The following is a 24760-nucleotide window of genomic DNA, read 5'->3' on the forward strand; positions in this document are numbered from 1 at the left end:
TAAAAATATGCAGTAGCGCTGGTCCAGTTAGGACACTGATGTCACCACACAGCACAAGACTGTTCTAGATATGCATGTTCTAGATATGCATGTTATTTATTACTGTTCTCAGTACACTGAAGAATAATTCTATTCCAAATGCAGTAAATGGTCTAAAATGAGTCTCACTGTTTCTTAAGTTAGTGATGAGGCCCCTACGTGAACTGGAGAACCTATCACAGTGCAAGAAGCACCTGTCTTGTACGGCACAATCACCATGTACTCATAAGCTCAGAAGCATATGTTCCTTTCCTCAAGTATTTGGATAGTTGCGGATGTATTAAACATAAGATTACGGGTGAGAAAATGTGATATGAAGACTCCAGATGTGAGAGAATTCAGAGACTGGGGGTCAAGAAAGTGCTTGTTTTATAAAATTGTAGCTCATGTTCTTAAAATTATGAACTTGGGGAAGAAATAAATGTATTTTTATAGGTTATCTTGGTTTGTTGGCTGTAATAGCCTAAACCTTAAATTCTCGACACTCTCTTGAATCCCAGAACTATATTTAGTACAGTTTTAATCTATATATTTTGCCCCAAAATGACCAGCTCTATGAAATCAAGCCAAGAGGTCTGAATATGAATGCTTCAGAATCCTATTTCTTCCAATCCCCCAGTATCTGTTAACATGCAATAGGATAGTCAACCCAAGACAGAGTCCAAAGTACACCCATGAGTCTCACCAAGTTCACAGCCTGTCCTTTCTGATCCGTTCAGTGCACTGAGATTACACAACCGACTTCCATCTGCCTGCAACTATACTTGATGTGCCAACTCTTCATGTTATGACCTCCAGATTTCTTTTTTTTAAAAGATTTTATTTATTTATTCATGAGAGACATCGGGAAAGAAGCAGAGACACAGGCAAAAGGAGAAGCAGGCTCCCTGTGGGGAGCCCGACGTGGGACTCAATCCCAGGACCCTGGGATCATGACTTGGGCCAAAGGCATACACTCAGCCACTGGGCCACCCAGGTGCCCCTGACCCCCAGATTTCTTTCTCACCCATCTTTAGAGTAAAGCACCAACAGCTTAATCCGCTTTAGCATTTCCTGTTGAGCATTCCATAGGCATACTGATTGATTAAAGCTAATTCCCTGCAGTGAAGACGGGTTTCCCATCTTGATCATTGTGTGGTGTGTTACTAAAGTAGCTCTTATCTCATATAAGTCTAATTCGGAAAGTTCAACCCTTAACGGGTGGGGGGGTAGGGCTGTGTCGCACTTGGCACACATGGCATACACTTTGTCGTCAGGGTGTTTGGGCTCTAGACTTTAACTGTTTACTACTCAGCTGTGATGATTTCTCCTATTTGCTACTCTCCTAAGTTAGTCCAAGACTCCCTTTCCTATCACACGATGCCATCATTGGATGTAGATGTAATTCTGAAGAAAAATTAAAAAATGAAAAAAAAAAAAAAAGGTATTTCGGGACAATGTCATCAGCTTCCTGTATCAAAACTCAGAAAGGTCATCCTCACACTTCACATGGAAATCTGGTCCCCATTCCTTTGCCTTGGTGTGAAATAAGGCATATGAAGAAAGGCAAAGGTCCCGTAGATAGGTATCATGTGGAGACGAGAGTCTGGCCACAAGTCCAGAGATCCATTCACTATTGGTGGGAAAGACCAGGCCGTGCAGCTGAGGGCTCGAACAAGCCTCGTGTTTAGTCTCTGTGTTTATAGTTCAAGACACAAAGCACCTGGGGTTTATTTTCTTTGTATTAAACTGGAGGACATACATGCCAATTAAAAGGGGGCTGTGAATGTATTTCCTCTTACAAAGTAGTTAATTGATAAGCTGTTAATTAATTAATAGGATACGCTACAAGCTGCATTTCCTAATACAGAAAGGCAATGAACATCTAAGGGCAACGTGCTATACTAGAAATAATTTAAGGAAGCGTATGCTGGATATTTGGAAGCAAAATGGTGCATCGTATGGTTTAATTGCAAGCTACAGCAAGATCTTTAATCTAAATAGCCTTTGGGGTACTCCCTGGTCCTGATGGGTCCTAAGGGTTTTATTTGCTTTACCAATGGCAGAGTACCAGATTCCATTTTTTAAGAAATCTTAATTTATTAAGTGTACCCACAATGCAACTGCAAAATGCAGACTGAAACACTGCTCTCCCACTGCGCTCTGCAGCTTCGTGACCCCTTTATGTTTTCCCTTCTCTTCAGTCATCCGGATCCTGGCATCTCAGGCTCTGAAGTCCTGCAAAGGTTGGGTGGAAAGAGCACAGCTGCTTCTCTGGAGCCAGACTCAGGCTGGGCAGTTGTTGTGAGTAAAATGTGGAGGAACAACAGACACTGGTGGCGTGTGAGGGAGAGGCACTCCCCCGCGCTGCAGAGCCCAGAATGCCTTTCCTTCACGGCCAACCGTAGCTGCCTGGCTCATCCACCCAGCAGCCTGTCCTTTCAGGGACATGCACCTCCAGCCTCAGGTAACGAAAGTGGCTGAAGCCATGTCGTGCCCGCGCTCACATGCGTGTGTGTGCACACACGCTCATGCACACGTGCTTACATATGTGCAGTGCCCTGTCCCCGACAGACAGTGCATTTCCACAGACATGTACGTGTGTCTAAGGAACATATCCACATATATCAGCCTGTGGTTTCAAATATCATGCCTTAGTACCATTTAGAGATTTATGCATTTATTACTATAAGATATTTGGGGATAAATTTTAACTAAGAAAATTGCATTTATTGCTAACACAGCTAAGCTAAGGCAGAGGAACACATAAGCGTGTGTCCGTGTGTATGTACACACATACAGTCATTTGTACCTTATTTTAAAACGTGTGTCTGGAAGTATTTTAAAATAGTGTTATATTGCACACTCGAACCCTTAAAAATAGTGCAGTGGGGTTCACCATTTGACCTAACATACAAATTTTCTGTACATTTTTTTCTGCTTGCATTTTTAGAGAAAAGCTTTGTCCTTTATAAAATGGAAACAGTCTCATTGTGCTGTTCCTTCCGTGACCATTTTGGAGCTTTTCTTTACTCCATAGTGACCACACAACCTGAACAACTGTCCCTTATCGGTGACTGGTTGTCTGGGGAGCTCAGGATCAGTGTCTGAGACACAGGAGAATACATGCTCCCATTTTTTTTTCCACCGACTGTAAATGATTCCTATTCTTTGCTCCACAGAACATCCGATGTGCTGCCCAATCAGCTGAAAAAGCTGCACAGACGTCATTAGTTCTGCGTGTGTGTGTGTGTGTGTGTGTGTGTGAGAGAGAGAGAGAGAGAGAGAGAGAGAGAGGGAGAGAGAGGGAGGAGAGAGGGAGAGAGAGAGAGGGAGAGAGGGAGAGAGGGAGAGAGAGGAGCCTGCAGCTGTTTCGCCGCGTGCCGAGTGGAGTCTCCATTAGGGCAGCTCTATTGATTTCTGATTCACACTGCAGCAACAGGGCTGGAGTGCAGGAGGGAAAAAGATCACATCTCAGAGATAAGAATTACTAACGGCAAAAATAAGCACACACACACACACACACACACACATGCGTCTGTTACCAAAAAGAATCAAGAAGGGAAATTAAGACAGCAAAATTGCAAGATTGTTAGCATCTTAGAAAAAAAACATAGGAAAAATAAAGTATGATGAATTCAGGAAAACCCTTGGTTCAAATCTTTAAGCCATTTTTTATGAAAAATGATAATGTTCTTATTTCCAGAATGCTTAAAAAACAAAAAAACCTGAAAAATTTGTCAGAGGTACTTATTTGAGGGTAATCTTAAAAGCCATGCCTGAGAATTTTGAGAAAAATTCAGAGACTTATTTTTATTAGATTTGTTAAATTATTGCATCAGTTAGCTCTCATTTTCCTATTTTGGATGCTTTGTGTTGCATAATATCTGGGATACAGTAGCAGGTTGGTTGCAAATGTTTGAAACAGAAATAGGTTGCATTTCAGAGTCCAACTGTGAGCCTGTGAAGCAGCTAGCGTTCTCTCAAGGTCTGTTGCCTCGGAATCGGTTAGAAATTATTGTATTTAGGTGTAAAATGGTGACTTGGTCTTTCAGGCGGCTTGAGTTTATAACTGGCCCTTTTACCCTGAGACTTATCAGCCACCTCCTTCCCCAAAAGAATGACAGAGGTAAGTTCGGTTTCACAATAACGGTGCTGTCAGGCAGGCAGTCTGCATGTGAGCAGCAGAAAATGAGAAGAATCGAACAATCCCCTCCCATCCCCCCACCCCGGCCACGCGCACACACACTCGCACACACGCGCGCTCACACGCGCACACATGCACACCCACCCACCCACATGCACACACATAGTCCAACACCAGTCGGTTAAGGGGAAAAAGGGCGATACCTTTTTAAAAAACGAAAGGCAGTAAGCCATTATTAGCAAGAGCTATATTGAGCATGCTTGCCAGACAGGCAGCAAAGCCGAGCTCCAGTTCCGCCCAGACATGTGCCTTGCCATTTTCATTTTAATCAGCCTGCTCAGGATGGCTGCTGATTCATTTTGCAGGATGTCCCCCTGGGAGTCAAGGTGGAAGCCTGAGGCGAGCTGCTACTGCATCAGGGCAGCACAGAACATCAGACAGGGAGAGTGGGGGCGAGGAGGAGACAGGAGATCCCACACTCCACATTCCAGATTTCAAGATGGCTATTTAAAAATCCTTCCCGAGACCAAGTGCACTACAGAAAATATAATGAAACAAAAATAAAGAAAAAATATGTCACATTGTCATTTCATTATCAAACCACCCCCCTCCGATGAAACACACACACACACACACACACACACACATGCGCATTTCCACAAAATGCCTTGAAATTCTAGTTTTCTTCATGGTCACTGTAAACTGCTATATATATATATATATATATATATATATATATATATATATTCATATTTACCTGGTAACTAGCTGGGGTGGTGTACCTGATTTAGCTGGAGACTTTGATTTGTGGGATTGACAACCTTATTATGCACTGAGCTTATTATTGATATTATTCTGCTCTCGGTTGCCATGGCCACCTTGTGAGAGACATTCAATTTTCTCTCTTCCATCATCATTATCTATGAGGCCATCTGTTGTGGAAAATGAATTCAGCCTCATTTGCATGACTGATAAGCAATTTTTTTTTTATCTATTTAACAGAAGGTCATATGCCGGGGATTTGGAGCTCGTGAAAAAAAATGTGGAGAAAAAAAAAGCATATCGAGAGCATGAGTGGGAGTGTGTGCATCAGGGGACGCATGTGGAAGTGAAACAGATCCCTCAGGCCCGCGAGCCGATCGCGCTGCGTTTGTCAGTCCTGCCCGGGCGACATTTTTTCCCTAAGCTACTGCACACTAAAGCAGAGAGAGAGCTTTCCTCGCAGCCTTCTTGAAGCCCCCTGATTTTTTTACTCATTGTTGGTGGGTGTATTTTATTTTACATTTTATTCCCTGGACTATGGGTTATGGTGTCAATATTCACTGAAGACAAAAAGCAACCTTTTCTGCATCTCGGTGGTAGGCATATTCCTCATCCTCCTTTCAAACTTGTGGTGGAAAAGGGTTTTCTTTTCTTCTGGTGTCTGTTGAGCCAGCACAGTTGACAGCATTGAGTTGGTCTTTAACTTGTGAGCGGTTGTGGTCATGTTGTGAGGTATGTGATCTTCGTTAGGTTAATTCTGTGGACTTGGTGGACAGCGTATGTTTTACCGTAGTCCAGGGGCTGGTGCTGCAGTGCCTATTGTTTGCTCCTTTTTAAAGTTATTTTTACAGCATGGCTGGGAGCTGAAATGTTCCTGGGCTAGAGAGTTTGTGAGCCACAGAAGTCTGTCTTTACAGCAAAACGGGTATTAAGATGCATGCCTTAACTGTGATGTTGTTTATTTAAAAAAAAAAAAAAAACTTGCTGCATGGACAATACTTGGATGATTTGCGGGCTCTGAAACAAAAACTTCCCAGAGACTTTACTGGGTTACTTTCCATTACAAATGAAGCAGAGCATTGTTACAAAGGCTGTTAAAACATTCGATATTCTTGCTGTGGTGTTACATTTTGCCTAATGGTGAGAAAGTTGACTTACATGGTCTGAGCTGAGGAACTCAAAGATTTTTAACTATTACCTAAATGTCTGAAGTTCATAGTGATGAAACATTATTTCAGTTGTAACAGAAATATGTCTTCTCATGCAACTTATAACATTAATAAACTAGAAGTCCAGACTGCAAACTTTAGTTTCAAGATAGGTCATAATAAGGAAATAAATAGATATGCAAATATTCATATGATAGTTATTCGAAATATAGAGCATTGATTTTGACTTTAGTATTAAATTACCATGACAATTTCTTGTACCACTAAAACTCTACTATATAATACTGTAGAATTTTCAAGTTATTTATTTACTTTGAGTAAAAATATTTTTCCTAAGAGCTTTTGTGTTTGAGTGTATTTTACTGAACAAAATTAACTTCACAGACAAAAGCACCCTACCACCACCCTTGTGGGCATAAGGGAGTCTTTCTAATTGTTCAACTTCATAAAAGTTATGCAGCTTTCTAAACGATAAATAGAGCATGTCTGCCAGGCAGATAAAAATGTGATTACTTTTTTTAAAAAAGTGCTTTGCACAATATTCCCTTTTGAAAAACAGCTCCATTGCATTCCCGTAAGTTTCCACCTCTTCAGAACTTTGAATGCAAAGTGTTGATTGTATATCATACACACGACTAAGTGACACGTTCTAGGAAAAAGGAAGTTTATTTTTTTTTCCAATTGACCTGAAGGAAAGTGTATGATTCTATGCTCTCAAGTACAATAGGTTAATTGGTTGAAATTCTCCACAAGGTTGAACTGTAGTGACATATTTTCTTTATTAAAGACAATAGACGGTTGCTGATATGCTTGTATAATAATTTTTTACTTGATGGCACTTTTTAAAAAACTCTTGCCACAGTATCACGGACGACTTATAAGCAAAGCAGCTGTTATGTAATCCTTCCTTTTAAAATCAGCCATTTTTTTTTTTATATTTTAGCTCGAGTATTACAGAAATGATTTCACTCTAGTCATTTCACACTTAGTAAGTTCAAAACAATAAAAGCCCGATAGTTTGTGAAGATTATTTAAAGTGACATCACTTTTCTCAGAGGACTGTAGTTGAATCACGGTAACGTGATACCTGGATCTATATTATAATAGGAAGGATTATGCTGGTGCCTTTTGATCAGTACATGTCGTCTTCAGATTTGGAAAGCAGAATTGTCAACTTCTGAGCAAACTAGGAGGTAGCAGAGTTGGTTTTTCCCTCTCCCCCACCCCCACCCCCCAAAAAAAGTTAATTACCAATCTTGGTTGGGTTCTTCCTTGCCTCCCTGACATTTGACTGCTGCTAATTCACTGATTAATCTCATTAATGTGATTATAGTGGGATTTGGAGCTGGCTGCCATTGTTCTGTAGACAGTGCCATTCAGCCCGAGCACTTGCCACCTCATTCAGTTTTGCTGTGATTTTTCAAAGGCTGGTTGAGTGAGCCATTGTGAGCAGGGCTCCTCTCCCCTTCCCTTTCAGCACCGGGAGCTGTCCGCTGCTGATAGCAATTACGTTCAGCCCTGACTGACTTTCCACTAGTTTACTGGCAACGTAAAAATGGCTCACTTTCATCACCTTGATGATTGTGCTCCTTGAGGTAGGAGCAAGAGCAGCCTTTATGGTCACAACTGGGTGTTTTGAAGATGGTGGCAGAAAAGATATGCAATCTCTGTGTTTTACTCTGCACGTAAGAATTTCCCCCCACTTTCCAAATTGCCAAACATTAGGATTTCATTAAAATCGCTTGCCTGGGTATACAGTGGTGCATTGGAAAACTGTAAACACTAGGTAGACATGTTTTTCAGATGGAAAAGCTTTTTTTGTAATGGAAAGGAATGTCATTACTGATAGACATTTATTTTGGAAACGATGAGCCAGGGCCATCAAGATGAACCAGCAAGACAGGAAGTATACATGAAGCATAAATGTCAACTTCTCATGAGTTAAACTTGCATCCTGCAGTGAAACTTGGGCTGATTTTGTGTATGTGTGTTAGAAGCTGAGATCAAAGTTAAAGGCCCAATGATCTGTAGACCATGTATGTGTGCTGTAACAAAATTCCTAAAGGAATATGAGCACAGAATTTCCTTTCAGACTATAAATATAGAACAAGCATGATTTCAGGAAAATGTGGGCACTTTCAGAAAAGGGGCCCCTTCAGTCTATGCCTTCCATTGTTCCTGTTCTGTTTTTCACCTAGCTTATTTTTTTTACAGTCTTGAAAATATTTATATTCCATACTCTACTATTGAATATGCCTGATGTTTTATGCCTGTTTTCCATGCCAATTTTCAGTAGACTAAGAAAAGGGAATAAGTTATTTTGTAACTTCAAGGCTTTTTAAAGTTTTTCTGTTTGTTAAAACTATACTTAAAATTTAGACTTAACAATCTATTTGTTGATTTGCTTTTAGAAATACTTCACGTGTGTGATTTAAAAATCCAAACCAGTTTTCTGTGAAAAAAAATTATTTTGTTGCCTAAATAATATTTTCAAAGTCACATGGGTCAACCAGATTTCCAATTCTACCTGTAGGATAATCTGAGGGAGAGGTATTGTCATAAGAAACATGGTATAATCACCCAAAATACTTTGTTTACTTATTATATATTTTGATGGATATTTTTTTCACTTCAAACAACTTAGCATTTTAGTTACTCTTGAATATTTTATATTAAGAAGCCTACTCAGTGAGATAAGAGGGACTAGCAAGACACTTTTTGGTGAAGGCAGCCCTGCCCTGACACTGAAGGGTAGCTCATTGGGTTGTCCTTTTGAGTTCAGGGCTACAATTCCAATCAATAACTAGATTTTCAAATGCATCTACTACTTAGCCTTAAAGTCTGCCTTGATGCAAAGTCTCACCAGCAGTCTGTACAGGAAGCAAATGAATGGTAGATTCAGAAAGAAAGATCTTTAGTTTTGGCAAATTCTTATAATCTAATTACTTATTATAATTTGATTACAATAGTATTATGCACTTTCTCATGTTCAAGTTTTTTAAAAAGCCTTTTATACAAATGTCTCCTGCTTCTGCTTCTTCTTCTTTTTTTTTTTTGAAAATATGTGTAGCATTCCCCCATGAAGGAGTAATGGAGGCTAAACTTGAACAAAACTTGCAAATGATTAACATATTTTTCAGCAGGCTAAGTTTCACCATGGTATATTCTTGACCACAACACTGTACCTGGCATTGATCTACATTTATTCCAAACTGAACTAAAGAGAAAAGATATCACAAACTTAAAATTGTGTGTGTGTGTGTGTGTGTGTATAAAATTATTTTTTTTTAATTTTATTTTGAAGTGGTGGGCATAAGTCACATCCAAATATCATGTGTGGTTGATGTAAAAAAAAAAAACAAAAGATATTTTACACTGGCGTACACCACAAATTAGAAATAATGCCTATAATGGCCATAACTTATACAAGAAATCACACTAAATAGTCTACTTTGGTAGTGATTTGTTGTACGATTTTCCTGATACCAGATTATTTTAAGGCAGCAGCTATACATTTCCCATCAGTGGGCTGTATTTCAGTGCAACATGGTTTCAGTTTGGAGTATGCTTTGTGTCCTGTCTTCTCTCTCTCTCTCTCTCTCTCTCTGTCTCTCTTTCTGTCTCTCTCCCTCTCTCTCTCTCTCTCTCCCTGCCTCTCCCTCTCCCCCTCCCTCTCCCCTCCTCTCCCTCTCTCTTGAACTCTGTTCCTGTTTGTCTGTTTTTGCCTCCCTCTCTTCTGTCTGTGTCTCTTTCACACCTGCATTGTTCAAGCATACACAATGATTTTTTCTATGCCTGTTTTCACAATGAAACTGTTTTAAGCTTTGACATCATAATGAGTCCTCAGGGTATCTGTAGAAGTAATCAGAGATGGCAGAGAAAATGTAAGCCAGGTGTTATAAAACTAGAAAGAACGCACAAATGCTTATTTATTATATGAAGAAATACTGATAAGCATTGCTGTGTTGGGCTGTTCTGTTAGCAGATTCTCCCTAAAATGTATCTCTTTAAAAAAAAATCCCTACTCCCCACGTGGTGATTATTGGAAAAGTTGGGAGGGGGAGGAAAATATTTTAGTCTAAGTGTAAGGGGTGTTGTGCTGCGAGAACACAGAGTGGTACAGGGCATTCTCCTAAAGCGATCCTCGCTCTCAGACTGCAGTGATTTCCAGCAGGGCTGGATGGGAAGGGAACGGTGGGCTCTGTAGTAACCAGCATGTCTGGTCTCAACACGTCAGGCAAGAGGCTCGGGATGTAGAGGAGTCACGTCTGAAAGGCAGACTGAGGTGCTCTCGGTAACTTCAGACTTCGGAGCCGTCCCCCCCTCGGAAACCACGGTCAGCATCGTGCTCTGTGGAAAAGCCTGCAGTGGTTTATCACCGGTGGTGGTTCTGCCCTAGACTCTCCGTCTACACAGTGAGCTGACGGTGACGGCGCTGGAGGGCAGGGGCGGATGGAGTGGGGATGTATAGGGAGAGGCGATCAACACGTGCCATGGGCTCTCCACAGCAGAAATAGCCCTGCATGTGTGGAGAAATAGACTGCGGAACAGCGTTTTTGCTTCATGGCCACCAACTCTTCTGCAAAAAGGTATCTCTTTCTTTCTCTTCCAAGCTTGTGTATGATTTATCTGGTCGTTGTAACTTCCAGCTCTTTGGAATGATTTCACTCGATCTCTTAAGCACTTGGGCACATAGTTGTTTCCCTGCCTACCTGACTATCTGCAGCTTGCGTGATGACAAATTCTAACACTTCCTAAAATCGCATGGTCTGGTGTGCAGAGGAGCCAACAATGGACTCTTTCTCCAACAGAGCTGGTCCTTCAGGATCATATCGTTGTGGGCAGGCACCCGATATACCCGCATGCAGCTGGAGTTGTCATTAAACAGAAGTCTGTGTCTGCAAGGCTAGTGTCCAGGGGGAGGAGTGGGAGGTGCTAAGTAGCCTTTGTGATTTAATGTGGACTTTCATAGTGGTGAGTGTTATAACAGAGGTTTGCAGGGAGTGCGGTGGCACAGTCACTGCTGGACGAAAGCTTTTATTGCTCGACCCAAGGAGCTATCGATAAAATCAGCACTTTCTTCTTCTTTTTGTTTTTTTTTTTTTCCGGGGGAAAATGCTAATGAAAGTCATATATCTATGTTCCTTTCTGTATTTTTGAAATCTCATTTGGTCTCGCCTCTTCTGATTAGAACTTTTTCTGGTATCTTTTCCCCTTCAGACAAGACCCCAAGACTGATGATGTTTTAACTTTCTTGGAGAAAGAGTTTTATGCCTTTTGTCTTAAGCGAAAGTGATAAAAGAAGCTCCTACCGAAGCAGAGCATAGTGTGGTTGGCAACCCCGGAGAGGTTTAGGAGTCAGTTCCAGTTAACTCTTGTGTAACTGTTCTCTCCTTTGAAATGCCAGGGCAGGCTTCCGAACCTCTTTTTTGTTTTGTTTTTAATGCTAAGCGGTGGCACCGTGCACAATACCGTAGGTGCAGCCGACCTGATGAGGTTTCTGTGGCCACAGCGTGGATTTGCCGTGGCATCGATGATGGGGGGGGGGGGTGTTTTTAGATCTCCTGCCTCGCCGGCAACTGCTCCCGGCCTGACTGTGGTATTTACAGTTCTCATCTATTACATTGAATACGGCGCTGCACATGATACACATTCTGCTCTAGAGATTTAGGGGCCTGTGGGTACAATGTAAGAAGCATACAGCATGCATCCCCAATCTTGTCTGACTGTGTTGCAGGCTTAATAAACAGGAAGGTTAGAAATTACTGGTCTAATCCACAGCTATCACTTGAAAAATATCTAGCTCAGCGCTGAAGTTCCCTCCCGTTCTAGGATTTGGGGAAATGGATATGTTTGGTAGTGCTTAGAGGATGCAGCCTGCCACAGGGTAAGTGAGCGGCGAGCTGGTGCTGCTCTGCGGGCCCGGCCTCCCCGGGAGCCGCTGCCTGATGCCCAGCTCGGCCGCCGAGGCGCGGCCCCCTCCGCCAGGCAGCGCGGCACGCATGACAGCCTGGCCGGCGTTTAGTGGTGTCAACTTATTAATTTCCATCTTCGACTTCAGGCCTGTTAGTTTCCTGTCTGAAAGCATTATTACTTTTGTCCATGTGGCAAAATAATTAGCATACAGATGAGCGGTGGCCCGGCGTCTGAGCGCCGGTAGAGAGGAGATGTGCAGTGCAAAGTTGATTGGATGAATGCAGAACAAACGGTGGGCGTTCGGGAGCAGGAGAGGAGTTCTGGAGTCCTGGAGCGGGGTGCGGGATTTTCTGGGTGAGTCCCCAACATGGAAGGCAGGGTGGCTGCCACGGGGACGGCTGCTCGTCAGACGCCGGCCTAGCCGGAGCGGCCGGGCGGGGTGGGGGGGTGCCCTGCAGCCGCAGACCATGCATCTGGGCATCTGGACCACTTTGTTTTGCGGCGCTCCAGGTCTCCCTCTGATGCTCCCCGCAGGTAAATATGTCCTGTCCTCCTTGTTGTTTCCAGAGCGGTGGCGGTGGCTCCGCTCCCCAAAGTGGAGCAAAGTTCAACTCCTCCTGGTCAGTAACAAAAGAACAGTCGTTGGCTGCTGCTCTGGGCTAGTCGCTGCATCCATCTTCCCTCCCGAGTCCAAGCGCACACGCCCCGCGCAGGGGGCCCTGCTTCCGGAGCTCACAGCAGCCGCGACCCAAGGTGTTTAATTAATATTTTCTGCAACAGTGTCTCCAGACCGGCCGGACGCGCTGAGCCCAGGCATAATTAGTTTTGCCCGGTATATATTTTTCCTAGCTGGAAGAGGGGTTTAGCTCATTTAACCAGCAACTCACCGGAGCTTGTAGGAATCGAACTCAAGTTTGTACCGATTCTGCAGGATCCACAGACAGGAGATATAAAAACTGGCACAGCCTCTGATACTTTCGGTTCTTTTCGGAAGAAAATGGAAACTGGTTTCACAAACCGGCGTCCTGAGTTGGGGAATAAGGCTCAGCTTGCTGGAATCCCAGTGCTCTGTGGTCACCAGTGACACACATTTCTTATATAATTCTCTGACTGTAATACTGCAATATGGGTGGTTTAGTATCTACTTAAATATACTTACTTCTCCGGGAATTCTCCGATACATAGTTCTCTCTTATTTTCATAATTTTTACTCTCCTTGAAAGGTAAGCTTTTCATTTTAACTGACCTAATTATTTCCTGTGTTTCTGAGCTGGAACTCAAGTAGGAATTACTATCCTTGAACTGCCTATTGACAGTTTCTTAAATATAGCAGATCACTTAAGGATTTTATTTTGCTTCTATTTTTACGCTGGCTTGCTTTCATTTCTTTTCCTTTCCTTTTTCCTTTTTCCTTTCCTTTCCTCCTTTCCTTTCCTTTCCTTTCCTTTCCTTTCCTTTCCTTTCCTTTTTTTAAAGAGTTGCTTTCCTTCAGCTGTTTGCCTTAGACAATGACAGCAATCATTTGACAGAAAATGCAACTTTTTGGAGGGTCATTTCTTCTGTTTAGAGAAACTATGCCTTTCTCAAAAAGAAAAAAAAAAACCAACTCTCTTACGGAGAAACTAAACCTCAAACACAAGGTGTCGGGGAAACATATTAACCCTTTGTGGGAAGCTCCTGACACTTGGTTTTGATCGTTCCCTCCACCCCCCACCCCCACCCCCGCCCGTGCTGTAAGTTTCTCAATGCTCACACGGAGCTCTTTATTTTTTTGCATAATAGATGAATTCTCTACTTTTATATCTATCTATCAAAAACCTTTTTTTCTTAAATTTTGTTTTTCAATTTGCTAGTAGCAGTTTAGGTTTTGATTGAACCCAACAGTATTAAATACCAAATTGTTCTCAGATTCGTGAACTCTTATCTGCAGAAAATAAATATTTCTGTTATTTCTCCATGCTGTATTTCGTTTTAGCACAGAGCCAAGCTTTCCCCGATTAAAATAACTCCTTTTAGTTTGGTGATGGGTTATAACTTTCTTGGGGCAAAATATGAGCATTAGTTTTTACTCTCAATGTGTCCATTTACAAACAGAAGGGAGCACTGGCGTGTCACCTACCAGTCTTCCTTTGTGCCTGGCTGCCCCTCAGAGGTGTAGTCCAGCTTCTTTCAAGGGCCAAAATTATGTCACATGAGTTTCCACTTGACAGACTCACTTTATGCCATTATCTGTCACATTAGCTCTCAGGCACTGTGGAGTTGGGAAGGGCTTCCCTTCAAAGACAATGAAAGAACGAAGTCCCCCAGCTAGAAATATGGTGATGTTCACCTGCCTGGGAGTGTGATTTCTAAGGGAATCTCCCTTCCTCCCTCCTTCTTTTTCTTTCTTTCTTTCTTTCTTTCGTATTTTTTTGCTGGTGTTGTTTACATCTAAGGTTGAAGATCAACTTCGGAAAGGCAAGCAGCTTTCCATAGCAAATTTTTAAAGCAATCAGTGAGATGCCAAAATATTAGTCGGAAATCAGGCCCTCTTGGCCTTACTGGGGAAGAGTGGCTGGCGGAGGGGCCGGCTTCTGCCCTGTGGGGTCTGTTCTGTGCCATGGGCGCCCCAAAGGCCAGTCTCCGCCAGGGCTCCCGTGGGTTGTGAATGAAGATGGGTGTAAATATTTTCTTCCAAGAGGTTATTTGGCCTTATTTCTTTAAAATTGTGTACTGTGATGTATTCTTGCCCTCCCAGGAGTACTTAATCTTTTCAAAGGTTTTGCAAGTGAGGGTGTATATGTGTTTTTAAAACGCCAGTGTGAAAGTGTTGCATGTAAGATGATAATATTTGAGCCATTGGGTTAATACGTGTACCATGTAAACCTGCTTCAGATATATTTGTGTACTCGTTAATAGAGCTGGAAGGAACTTTATGGCTCAATGTTACATACTGACTGCTTTTTTTTTTTTTTTACTAAACTCTGCTCTAGTCTCAGATTGCTCTAGAGAAATGTCTTTAAGATTATCGGACACTTGCTTGAGATATTTTCAGGTTTGGAATGTCAGGTTGAGGTCTCTAAATCAAACAACTCATGAATTAATAATGTATGGGGTGGGGGCCCTCTTTGGTACGTTGACAAAGATTTCCATCCTCGGATTTCTAGTTGCAAACACTGTTTTGGGTAGAGCTTCATGCCATTACCTCAACCTAGACTCATAGTGTATTTTAATGGCACTCAACAAAATGGTTTTTTAAAAGTCAGCATTACCTCTCGACTCCAGGGCCTACTGCATCACTCAATCCTGAAAGGGATGGATAGTTCTTAGAGACTGAGTTTAAATTTGGCCCAGTCCCCTCCCACCCGGGTACATGTATGCCACTAGCCTGTGCCATCTGAACAGAAGCTGAGAGCACAGAGCATTGTCGCCATGAAACAATGCTAGCCAGACTGGTTGTGGAAATAATCGAGTCTGCAGGGCACCCCATAGAGAGCCATCAAATCAAGTCTGCTCTGGAGCTGTCTGCTAGATTGTGAACATTCAGAAATCAATGCTGCATCTGCTAGTGGACCCTCTGGTTCACTGAAACTCCCACCTGCCTAATGCATCTGGGCAAGAGCTTTTCAGAAACCAGTTTCCTTCAGGATAAATTTAATACGTCTTGAGGGCCAGGCACAAGCAAATTGATTCTATCTCTGCACCAGGAAAACTCATAAACATCTGTAAGAACACAGATTTTCAACAACCCCCGGATTAGGGGATGCGATTTTGTGAAATATCCCAAGCCTACTCCCTTCATACCTCATGCCAGCATGGCATTTTTTAATTAGGAAGTTGATTAAAAAGGGCACGATAGACCACGGATGTATGGTCCTTTGGCATCTATCCAGCTGTTTGTTGTCTGGGTCATGGAAAGTACTGCTCATCACCAGTTGCAGGAAAGAGGGGGGAATCATTATAAGCCTGAGGGATGGGAAGGTGGAATTGTCCTGATGTATGTGCTAATGGCAGTTGGTTGTAGCTTTAACCATAGAAGCCTCTTCTGCAGACAGACTTGCTGGCTTCCTTTATGAAACAGTGATCATTTGTACTTTGGACACACACAGCAACCGGATGTATTACGCTGAGGAATTCAGTGGTTCTGATGGCATGATAGGTCATAATTATTTGTGTTTTTTAAATTTACATTTATGTTTGACCTCATCTCCTGTAGTTTGGAGTGAATGGTGAGAGTTGCCAGAGAGGGCTGTGCTGTTTATCTCCAAGAGTAGCTGCTTTTATTTTTTTTCTTTTTCTCTTCTCTTTTCTTTTCTCTAAGGGAAATTCCTTTCTTCACTGGTTTCTTTTCTTTTCTTTCTTTCTTTTTTTTTTTTTTTAAGGGCTTGGAGTATATTATCAGAAGAATAAAATTGTATGCCTAGCTGTCGTGCTCCTGTGGCCAGTGTGGAATGAATAAGTTGCATGGTGTGGATTTAACCCCGTCCACCCCTCGTGTGGTATGGGCACTTTCCCAAGCCCACGCATACCAAAGAAGTGGGAAGAGACACCCACCAGTGAGCTCTGACAAAGTGCTGACACCGAGACCACTCGTGTCTCGGGCAGACATTAACTCGGGGTTCAAGATCAGGGGACGACGTCCTCCCCCAGGGGGATTTCGGCTGCTGGGGTAGTGATTCTTTCTTTTGTTCTTTTTCCCAGGGACCCTCCTTGCACATGGATTAATTACGTTTATAGTCTGCATTTTATAAGAGTTTAGTTAACAGCCTAGCTGGAGGCAGTAACAGTGATGGGCAGCCCAGGGGCTCCCCTCACCATCTTCTCCTGGAAGAAAAAGCATCAAAGTCAGGGTTGAAAATTCGGCAGCCCCTTCCTTCTTAGCACGCTGACTGAGCCCTTCACACAACGTGCGTGCACTGAGCACCTATTATGTCAAAGGAGCCAAAAGACATGCAACTGACAGTTCAATTTCTGACCCACAGTGATTCAGGGTGTGTGTGTGTGTGTGAATTTTAGTAAGTGTATGTTCATGTACAATCTATAACATAAAATATGTAATACAGCTAATATTTGTGTATTATAATATACGTGCACAACATATGATATATGTTATATAATGTACATAATATGACATACATCATGTGTTATGTGTTATATTTATAGATTACATACAAATAGGTACTTATTTGAAATATAAATATAAATTTCTGATAAAGGATAATTTCAAAACCTTCCAGATCTACTTTTTCCTGAATACATTTTGAAATAGATGAAACCACTTTTCTGACTTAATAATAAGAGTAGGGTAAACATTGATCTTGCCTTCTTAGATGATTAATACTTCAGGGATCTGGGTGAGCATTCTGAAAATTAGCTCTCAATTACATAGCATTGTATAATCATATTTCCCTACTTAATTAAATATATGATTTGAGTTTATCACCTTCTTATAAAATTTGAGCTGAAATTTCCAACTTTGTGAGGGCTCTGCATCTCACTCCCGACCCGCCAGTTTCTGTATTTACATGAGCCATCCCATCATGGTACACAGTTGCAGTTGAAACAAGCCTTTGCTTACCTGGGAATGCATGAAACAGTAAACAAAATGCTATTTTGAGGAAGGAGTGTTGGCAAATGTCAGGTGTCTGTTTTGCAATTTCGGAACATCTCAAAGCTGTTGATCCCAGAGATCAACAACAGAACGTTTGCGTACGGCGTGCTTAAGCCCTGGATTGAGGACTGAGGGCCAACCTCCCAAACAAACGGGGAGAGCCCTGGGTCCTGCTCGCTGCCCTCTGGCTTCCTCTGACATCAGCAGTTGGCCTCACGCCGGCAGCGAACCAGGCAGTGGCTTGGTCATCCACGGGCTCATCACTGGCTGAAGAGGCATCAGAAGGAGGAGGGGACAGTTCAAATTGGAAACTGCTCATGCATTTCCGAGCATTCAGATGACTCCCTGCCACATTTCCACTGAGTCAGACCTGACTGAACACACCTATCTACACAGAATTAGGAATTTTGTGATTCAGTCCTGGGTAAGAAAAAGTAAGATTAGAATGAGTGTTTTATATTCTCTTGGAGTCTGGAAATTTAAGTGGCTCAGTCATCAAAAAGCTGCATGTCTTTGCTTAAAAACAGAGTCTGAGATGACATGAAGTGGGAGGTGCCAGTGATGCTGGACACTTGTGCGTAACAGGAGAGAAAAATCTTAATAGTTTGCTCAGATACATTTCAGACTACTTTATTACTTGTTCTTTGGTTAATGATGTGAATTTGGTCTTGAATTAATACTTGGAACTTCCGTGGGATTTGTGTTATAAATCTATCAGTATCTCTTGCAGTTCTTTTCATAGTCCCCAAGAATAAGAATAGAGGTAGTTTCACTGTCCAAATTTTTTTTTTTTTTAGCTAATATGCTGTTACTGGGGTTTTGTTAGCTCAAAAACAATCCTTTTCCCTAAGAGACCCACACCCGTAGTGCAAGCCAAGAAATGTTGTGTCTGTTCTCCAGGGACAAGCTAACACACCTGTTTACAAATGGGCTGCGCCACCTGTTCATCTACTTTTAAAGTTAATGATCAAAACAGTACCCGATCAAGGGGTCAGTATGACAGGGAAGGCGGTCACATTTGTGAGACGACTGGCGACTCCTCGTTTCTAACATAACATTTCTTAGGAGTTGAATTTGGACAAGTTGGGAAGTATGCTCAGCCCGTGACAATTAACTCCATGCCATGGGTATCCATGATCCAAGGGGTAGGTGCAGCATGTGATTTAGGGCTAGTACGTGCTTCCCATCTTCTAAATCCAACATACACAGATTGAATCATTTGTTTTGGGTCGAACATATTCCTGAGATGTGATGCTGGACAGTCAACATTAGAAAAATGGGCCTGTCTCTATATATTGAAGAATGTTCAGTACGGTACCTCCAGTCCCTCATCCTTCCTCCGACATGACCCTATGTCCGTGCCCTCCTTCCCACCCAGACTCGATCTGACCAGGGAGTGTGTCCAGCTCCCTGACGTTGGTGCAATGCCGTCCCTGCTGGCTCCTGTCCCTGGATCTTCTGTGTGCTCAGGGCTGGGTCAGGAAGAGCATCCGTGAGTTCCTTCACTGATCTTGGAGGCTCTTCCAGAGACAGAGCGACCTGCTAGTCTGGTGATAGGACTCATAGTGCACACCTTGCACACGCTTCTGAGGATTTCCTCACTACATTGAAAATGACCAATGACACCAGGAAACTTCTCTTCCCAAGTAGCTGTCTTGGAGGGGGTTTTCACCTAATATTATACATTTTAGTCATCTTTTTATTTATTTTTTTGTCCTTTTCTATTTACTCAGTGAGATTTTTCACCCCTAACCGACCTAGACAGTGACAGAACGAGCATATGAAAGAGTCTTGGGTGGAAGGGCCTTCATCTTCGTTCACTTTCCTTGTAAGTTGGGGGTGACTTGGGATAAGCCATTCCAGCTCACCATGTCTCAGCATCCTTGCTTCATAGGAGGGAGCTGAACTCTGTGCTTTCTCAGCTCCTCCCCCTTCTGGCACGACACGGCTGTGTCTGCCGTGCTCACGCAGGGCCTGCTTTGCATCACTGTGTCACTGCACAGTGATGGGGCTCCATGCTGGTGGCGGTGCCCCTGCCAGAGGGCAGCACCTTCTGCTCCTCGTCTGCAGTGCTGTTGCAGGGAAGAGCAGGAAGCAAGCCTAACACCCACAGCCTGGAAAGTCTAGAGGAGGTGTTATTTTTGATTGATGGGTCTCATCCAGGATCACCAAGGTCAGCTGAACTGACATGGAACTCACCCAGGCAAAGGCTTCGGGGTCATCTTGAAAAAAATCACCGGATCACATGGGAAACTCAAATATGCAGCTGAAAACTAACTTTCTTTGAAGTCATTTTCTCTCTTGATTTTTATCTCTTTTGTGACTGTGATTTTATTTTACCTTGCAAGTATCATGGAGATTATAGTGGGTGAGGTGTCCTGAGAGAATTCACAAAAATACACGTGCTGTCATGGCTCTATTACTTCTGCTTCGTTTCTCTTGACTCAGTCAGGTTGCGGTGGATCTTCTTCACCTGTCATCATGGAGGAAGGGCTGTGTCTGTACTTAGCATCGCTGGGCTTGATGCTTAAAGACATGGACCCGCTGGTTTTTTTGTCTCACCTTTCCCTTCAGGAAGCAGTGTTTACACGGTAGTAACAGCCAGGGAATGGCAGCTTAATTGGCACGCGTTGGTAGCGGTGAAAATGTATTACACAATCCGTGGCCTACTGCTGCCACCCTAAAGCACCCCAAATTGCACGCACACAAGGTCTCACAGATCCAGGCCAATGATACGTGTTCTTCACCAGGTCAGAGGAGCGAGCTGAATATGGTCCTCACGATGTCCCGGTGAAGCAGAGACTGTTAAACCCTCCCGGGAAGGGAATTCGGCGAGAGATGAAGCCCGCGGGCAGGTTAGACCCCCGTGCCCTGCGCGCATCTGAAACGGACTCCTCATCCGAGTCACAGAAGCCTTCCCAGGTCTCCCTTATCAAAGAGATTCCTCTGGGAAAATCTAAATGAAGATGCGTTTCCCTTAATAAAACGATCCACTCTTTCGAGAGCTCAGAAAGCCAAATGTGGGCCTTGTCTGCGTTGGGAAGGCTCCTCGCACCGGAAGCCCCGAGCAGCGCACAAGGGCAAAGTGAGCGGGACATGGTGACGGTAAACCAAGCCACACTCTCAGAAGATCAGAGGTTCAGGACTGTTAAGTGACAAGTACCCTCCCCCTCTTTAGGCAAACCCCAAACTGCGCGCACAGTGTATTGAAACTCTGATGAAAACGCCCTGTCGGGAAAACACCACGATGACGGTTAGGACCACACGGGCCCTTGGCGACAGACACAGCGCCCCGAGGGCTGTACTCACCGCTCCGTCGTGCGGCCCCTCCACGGACCATGGGGTTGTAAGCACTGTGATCTCTGAAACCACACAGGAAGGCGGCGTCCTCATTAAAGGGCTCAGTTACTAGCGATACACACTGTTGAAGAAAACACGCCCAAGTGCAAAGCTTTTTATTCCAGGCGAGGGGAGTCGATGGCTCCTGAGTGTGCGCGTCGCCACTCGCTCGGCCGACGACCAGGGCACCATGTAGGCCTGTGCTGCTCCCCGGGCGCGGGGGCAAGCGCCGAGCTCGGTGAGGTGTGGCCCGGCCATTCGCGCGTGCGATCTAGTGGAAGACGCGAAGTGCAAACGGAGGAAACGTGAACTGGCAACAGTCCTCACCGGCTACCAAGAGCCTCACCGAGAAACTTTGCGTGGTCTGTGGCGGGTTCCCCTGAGGCAGGGCAGCGACCTTCAGTGAGGATACGGGCGGGACAGGCCCCGTGGGGCGGGGGGCCACTGCGAGCCCATAAATGGGTCGGATTTGGGCCAATTCTTGCCAACCAATGTGACTTGGACGTGTGGGGAACAGCGAGAAGGCGTCCTATGTTGACACAGACGTAGTAAGAGCAGTAAGGAACCGCGACGCTCTGCGTTCTCACCAGTGACGTTTGTCAGTGCCTGGTGGCTCATTGTGTCGTGTCACCTCCCCCCCCCCCCCCCCCCCGTATGTGATTTCTAGTGGATCTGGGGACTTACACACACCATAGGCAGGTAGCAGTTCCATTTTGAGAACTATTCATAGTTTGCTTTTACGTGTCATTTTATTCTATGATCTAAATACATGACAATTCAGAGGCTTTATTACTTTTACTGAATGATTAGCAAAGAGATTAATGACATTCAACCTTGTGGCATTTATTAACAATTCTGTGAGACTGATCATAATACAGTTAGAAAACATTCAAGGGAGTAATGGGAATAATTTTTTCTTGTTTGCTCTGGAAATCTCCATGTGCAAGTAGGAATTTCCCTTTTGTTTTCAGAGAAAGGGGTGTGTTATAGAGACCGATATACAGTGGGCTCTGTTACAAAGTAAAGTTTGAACTCCCAAAATGTTCTTAAATTATGAGTGAAGATAAATAAGCCATTCGATTCCGGCTCTGATACGGCTTTCAAATCGGTAATAATCTAACGTTTTCTGTGCTGAGATCAAATGTAAACACGACTCGCAGAATGTATAACGTCTCTAAAAGTGAAAGTGTGAATGATGTGTCTCGCTGCCTTTGTTTCAGGACAAGCCAAAGCAATGTCATGGTTTGGCTCCTTGATGTGGCTTTGGTGTTTTCTGTAGTGCTGAGCGAGCCGTCCCCCATCCGGAAGGCTTCGCCAAGGCCCATGGTGACATCCGGCGGGATCTTTCCCTGTATTAGCTCTTCAAGCCTTTGTCCTCCTTACACAGTCCCCAACTTTTCTGAAAAATAGTTATTTCAAAGTAATTTATAGAGCTAAATCATGCTTAATTGAACTCTTACTGGGAATGTCAGATTTACTGTCCGCTTTCAGATCTGCTGAACTTCAGTGCATCTCATGAGCCTTGGGCCCCTGCAAGGGGCTCAGCCACAGCGCCCGCTCCAGCCGCCTCCCCAGGCGGGACAGCTGGCCTTGGAGCGAGCGTGTGGAAGGAGCCTGAGAATCGCAGATTACACTTGATTTCCAGTTGCGTTTTTATCAACTGAGATTTTCAGAAAGTAACACGCCGATTTTTATCAGCTTTGTTTTTTTAATAAAAATGCCATCGCTTTGCAAAGGACACTGAAACACAACAATAAAAACTTGCTACTTCCTTCACCCTCTCTTCCTTGATGTGTTGGAGGTTGCGCGTGTAGACCATGAAGCCTTCATTTATGCCCGTTCTGAAAGGGATGTGAAAATATAAGTAGCTGCTAAAGTTCTCAGTTCACCCCATTCTGTTCTTCCCGTTACTTCTCAACCCCCATTGAGAAGTCCGTTCTTTTCAGACTGTCGCCCCCTTGACCATTAACTAAGTGGCCAAGTAGCCAAGAAAAGTCCTCAGTTTGCCTCTGCAATTCTTCCTGCCTTCCCCTCCGCCTGCTTCCGACCCAAACGCCTCATCCCCATCCCTGGGGTCCTCCATGTCCTCGCAGCTCCTCCCATAGAGTTTGGATGAAACGCCCTTGATGCAATGAGTATGTCCCCTCCTGTCCTCAGGTAACCCAGTAGGGCCTTCATTCTATCTCTGCAGGACCTAGAAATAGGGAAGAATGAATGCTGGGACCCAACTATGAAACAGGCCACTAGTAGTGAAAACCCTTAATAAACCTCAGAAGTGCTATATTCTGGGAGGGAGGTTGGAGGGGAGAGAATACATGGCAGGTCTAGTTCTCAGTTGTCAAGAAGGGGAAACAACCAGTTGGGCACCAAAGGGAGAAAGTGGGAAGTCTGGTAACACATGTAAGTGGGAACAGAGAGGGGAACGGAGGCTCCGGCAAGCGAGTATGGCTACTGGGTGATCTCAGACCCAGGATCCTAGCTCTTGTCTTGTGCTTGTATCTTCCCCTAGATTCTATGTTTTCTGTAAACTCCTTTTCCAAACTCCCCCTGGGTGAGGTAGTGCCTCCACCAGTGGTCTGGAATTTGCCGTCTCCGCATCCATAAATCTGAGCTTGTTTTCACCCGAATGGCACCGTCACACACACAATTAGATCCTGCAGTACTTGTAATTGAGCATTATGATTCATATGCATTACAGGCTAAGACATGAGCTCGCCCGAGGACCTAACTAATGCAAGGAAATGCAGTTGGAATCCCAAACTATTTGTGTGCAAATAGTCTGGCCATTAATACATGGAAGCTGCCGCACGCCATCACTGGTGTTCAGAAAGTTTTTGCTGGGCTGATGAGGTTAAGTAATCCCGAGCAAAGGCTCAAGCTTTTCTGGTGCAGTACGTCTGCCCCCGAACCCCTCACAACATGGCGCCTTGACGTAAACCTCAATGCGTGGACTAAAGCAGGCACGCCATCCATATATGTTTCAGTGGACTCTGTTTATCATGGGTGGGGACAGAGGGCTTATTACGCTTCCGCATTTTGTTCCTCACCCCTGTCCACGCCAGACCCAGCAGGAGGGGCAAGGGCCCTGGGGCCTCTGGGATGTCCATTCACACTGACGGCAACCAGACTGGGGCCCCCCAAGTTGTGTGACACAGCTGCCTTCCTCTCGTTCTCTAGATGATATTGTCTGGTGTCCCATTTAACTAAAGGAAGGCCATTGTAGGGCCCTCACGAATACCCACTCAAGATCACTGTTATTGTGCATCTCACACCTGGGGATCCCTTTCAATGTTACATAAGGGGAACTGAGAATGTTTATTAGAGGAGGCAGAGCGATCACCTGATCCGGGCTACGCAGCCACATCCCTGTCTAGATACATCAGCAGGTTAGACACGAATGTGTGTGTGATGTGGTCTGGAGGAAACTGCAATGTGGTAAATGTCTTCGTGCTCACGCTCCATCGGCTAGGATTCACCCGCAGCCTCCTTTCCTACTTCCTGTAGGATCTTGGTTATCAAGAGCTCACGTTCCTCACTTGGCACGCGTCGTCTTGGAATCAGCTCCCGCTGGCCGTGTTGAGATCCAGGGTCCGAGGGACCAAAGCGCCCGGCTGAGGCGGGGAAGTGTTGGTAGGTTGTGTGCAGCTGAGATGAGACACCAGCACTCGAGGGGCCAACCCCATGAACGTGGCGTGTCCACAGATCTGATGCAGTAGGAAATCTTTTCTTTTTTTCTATGGTTCTACTTGTTTGTGGGCAGAGGAATTTCCTGTGAGCCCCCTTCCAGCTGAAAGTTGCTCGTATAGGTTTTCTTTTATC

The 24760-nt window shown here is 44.1% G+C and overlaps 1 protein-coding gene across 50 annotated transcripts in view; it reads left to right on the plus strand.

Annotated features, from left to right (window-relative positions):
• The first annotated feature begins 4935 nt into the window (after positions 1-4935).
• Positions 4936-24760, plus strand: part of MYT1L (myelin transcription factor 1 like) — a 409061-nt gene continuing 389236 nt past the window's right edge. For 11 of the 50 annotated variants that reach the window (XM_026009184.2, XM_026009186.2, XM_072767863.1 and 8 more), the window contains exon 1: positions 10008-10685. The gene's annotated coding sequence lies outside the window, so the exon portion shown is untranslated. Of the gene's footprint in view, positions 5524-10007; positions 10686-11747; positions 11984-12326; positions 13236-24760 lie in introns of those variants that run through there. The other 39 variants (XM_072767856.1, XM_072767865.1, XM_072767861.1 and 36 more) reach the window with 14 other exon arrangements.

The sequence above is a fragment of the Vulpes vulpes genome, chromosome 8 (genome assembly GCF_048418805.1).
Source record: "Vulpes vulpes isolate BD-2025 chromosome 8, VulVul3, whole genome shotgun sequence".
Taxonomy (NCBI): Eukaryota; Metazoa; Chordata; class Mammalia; order Carnivora; family Canidae; genus Vulpes; species Vulpes vulpes.